The sequence below is a fragment of the Setaria italica genome, chromosome IX, assembly GCF_000263155.2.
Source record: "Setaria italica strain Yugu1 chromosome IX, Setaria_italica_v2.0, whole genome shotgun sequence".
NCBI lineage: Eukaryota > Viridiplantae > Streptophyta > Magnoliopsida > Poales > Poaceae > Setaria > Setaria italica.
The window spans coordinates 37590698-37594422 of NC_028458.1; the positions used below are offsets into that span (position 1 = coordinate 37590698).

Below are 3725 nucleotides of genomic sequence, written 5' to 3' on the forward strand. Positions count from 1 at the left end.
AGAGGCAACAACCAGTGAATTAAAGGAGGACAGAGGTTAAGGAAGCACGGGGGGCAACACCATCTGCACAAGCAACAATGGTAACTCTCCCAGTGACACCACAAGAGCCGGCCAGTGTTAACTCTTCTGTTACACCAGCTTACCAACCTGCACCAAGGAGGGAGCTCAAGAGAACTGCTGCTTTGCAATCGCCATTAGTTGATTTTGCATAAAAAAGGTCATTCAAGTGCAGCAAGGCTGTATGCAAGGTATACAATGCTGTTTTGACAAGCAATGGGCCATCAACAAGATCAAGCAACAAAACCAGCAAAGGGTAAGTCATCCTTCGTTTTTTTTTCTTTCAATACCACATTCCTTTTTTCTGCAACATAATGCCCACAACTGATATATTTTTACTTTGTCTGTGCTTGTTTTTTTTTTCATATGACCCCACAGCATCATAATTATCAACTACTGGGATTTCCATATCACGTTGGATGAGCTGGCAAACTCAATCAAACCCAATGGAAGCTACAAAACACCGTTACTGAATTCGGGCTATATGTAATCAACCCCACAGGCAAGAGGGCCACAAAGCGAGTCTTACCACTACGAGTATCTGTGAGTTGCTTTTTCTAGTTCTTGCATCTTTTTTTGTCAACCAACTTAATTAGTGAGATATACAAAGGGTACTGATCATTTTTGTGTGCAATTTTTTGTTAGGAATATCTGCAATCAGGTCAGCTTGATAGGTCAGAGGTCAAGCGTGTATTCAGAAAAAACACTAACCATCTAGATCATCGACACATGGTACGCTTTTTTCTTCTTCCGTTACTTTTTCTGTTTTTTAAGTTTTGCTACTTTGCTTTTTTTTTTGGCCAGTTTTCTGACAGTAACTTCAAAACACAGGTTATGTTCCCAGTTCTGCAACAGATTGAAAAGAGAGATTTTGAGAAGGTTGGGCACTACTTCCTTCTTGTGTTGAACCTGCGCAACAATCGTTTTGAAGTCCTGGACTCAATGAGGACACTTGAAGATGGTAATCTCAGAAGCTGCTGCAACACTCTTATGGATGCAATCAAGAAGCTATGGAACAAGCACTATTCAGATTCAAGTATTGTCATTGAAAACTACAACATTGTCGATATTGGTGTTCCCATACAAACAAACAAATAAGTTTTAGAATCTGTGACACAGCATGGTTGCACAGTACATAATTTGTGTAGTCACATTTTCTTTTTTTTACATGATTTATAGTAACATGAATGCTCCGTTCATCGTCAGGACTTAGCCTCTTCATGTGTGCTGTTATTTCTGTTCTTGCAGCAGCTGAGACCATTTGGACCATCAAATGCTGCTGCTGCAGGAAACAAAGTTCTAGTACCAACTGTGCTATGTCATGCCCATAGCAAAATTAAAAGCTTCACTTTCTTACACAAAGCTAAACTGATAAGCTTCTAGTTTCTGAACTTATAAATCATACGCCAAAACTTGCTTATCCATGGTTGCTAAATTTCTATATTGTATAGCCTACAATACTTCATCGTAGGACCTAAATTGCCGAATTATAGAACCTAATATCTCTGACCCTGATTATTAAGAACTGACACACATAGAGGTGTTCAAAAGATTGCCAAATACTGAATCATGTTTTGATCATTGAGAACTGGCGCACCTTAGTTGCATGGTGGATCATATAATTGTCAAACTTTGTACTAAGGAATATCCATATACCATACTGCACCTACCATATTGGATGATGTCACACCACCAAGCTGACATCTTTGCCCTCTAGCCAACAAGTACTGCATGTGGAAGGCCTAAAGCCTCACAGGTAGCCCAGGAAATCACACACAGAACACACGCACACAGTAGTCTTTTTGTGGTGCCGCAATCGCTTGCTGCTTTTTCTGTTTCTTCTCTATTCGTACACAGCCGAGAGCTACAATAGGGCCTGTAATTGAAAGCTAATAATTACAGCCATCACTACCTTGATTGGCTTATTATTCTCACTAACTAGCTGCTGGAAATCTGCTAAGTAAATAGGCTCTGCACGTAGACACTCTGAAGCTGGACAGGCTCTGCACCTAGACACTCAGAACCTGGACAGCACGCACAGGATTACTCCTAACAGCATGCATGTCCAGTGTATAGCTAGTCACATTTTCTTCTTGATATCTAACAAGTACTTCTCGATAATTTGTCTAGTCATGTTTTTCTTTTTTTTTTGCTCACTGAATTTTTGTTGCAGCCATGATTGTGGATTTCATATGCTGTTGCACGCTGAGCACTGGGATGGGCGTACAATATATAATTTTCAAGAGGTGGACATTCCTAACATCCGGAAGTTGCTAACGTATAAATGGTTTACTTACGCTGAGAACGATACAGACTGGAAGAGGAAATTAAGCTTGGCATAGGTATGTCATCACAAACAACTCACTGAAATTATAGCAGCATGCGCGCTGTAAGCATGCCATCAAGCTTGACCATATCAAGGACTGCAACTTGATTGTCAACATCAACACGGTCAACGTTGGCAAAAGCAACTGGTGTCACGCCAACATCACCCTGAGCCCGTTGCCTTCCAAGGTGCTGACTTCCACCCAATCCAGCAGGATCTAAGATTAACTGAGTGCAATAAGATGGATTTGCACTTTCAACATCCAGGAAGTCAAAATCAAATTCTGGGGGTAACTTGTTCAAATCCATGCATACAAATCTTAACACCCAATCAAGATCCTGCACACGAGGACCAGTTATTTTTGTGAAGCAACAGTAAACATCAAAATGCAATTTCACAAAAAGCAACCATGTAACACACAGAACGCAACATGGCTTTGTATCTATGCATAACAACACATATATTTAAGTAATTTTAAGCTTAATGATGCCATCTAATTATGCTTTTTTATTTCTTTTTTTGTTCAGGTACATCTTGTCACCTTGACAGCAACAGAGAGGCCCCATGAAGTACAGGATGTTGGAGCCAAATAATGTGTGAAGCAGGTAGCAGATCAAGTGAATAACTAGGCAATGAAATCAGTTGATTCTGTGAAGTCATGAAGCTAGTATAGGATGTTGGAGCCAGACAACTTTTGTAAAGCAGGAAGCAGATCAAGTGAATTTGTAGGCAACGAAATCAGTTTCTATTATGTATAGTCTTGAAGCTAGTACAGATCAAGCGATGGGGAACATCATGTCCTCTCTAGGCAAATCTCTGAGTCACCTTTTTTTTCAGCATGTTTCATGGATCTGTGTATCCCCCAAAAATTTTTTTGCAAAAACACCATGGATCTGTGTACATACCTGGGATGTTGCTGTTTTGCTTTTTTTTTCCAGCAGGTCCCTGATTTGCCGTTTTCTTTTCGGTAATTCCGATCCCCCTTTTTTGGTCGCCGCCGCCGTCTTGCTCGGCGCCGGCGTGCGGATCCAATCTGTTTTGCTTTTTTCCTGTATCTGCTTTTGTTGGGGGAAGGTTTGGTGGTGGCGTCGCGGGGAAAGTGGTGGGCCCTGCGAAGGGCGCGCGCGGCGTCCGGATCGGATTCGCGCGCGCGGGTCTGCCCAGCCGCGACAGGGATCAAGGTTGCCTAAAATGGAAAGCAGGGGACCACGGGATGCCTAAATTGGAAAGGCCGTCCGACGGGACTAAAATACGGCCGGCCGTAAGTTAGCCGCACCAATATTATTTTCGTCAGATTAGTAGTTTATTTTAACCAAAATGTGTCCTCTTAGTGCCTGTATTT

At 41.7% G+C, this 3725-nt stretch overlaps 1 long non-coding RNA gene across 1 annotated transcript; it reads right to left on the reverse strand.

Moving 5' to 3' along the window:
- Nucleotides 1-1617: 1617 nt before the first annotated feature.
- LOC111255763 lies at nt 1618-3524 on the reverse strand. The gene is made up of 2 exons (XR_002675688.1): nt 3289-3524; nt 1618-2721 (listed from the first exon to the last, which is right to left on the reverse strand). It is a non-coding gene; the product is annotated as an uncharacterized LOC111255763 (long non-coding RNA).
- Between the last annotated feature and the right edge of the window lie 201 nt (nt 3525-3725).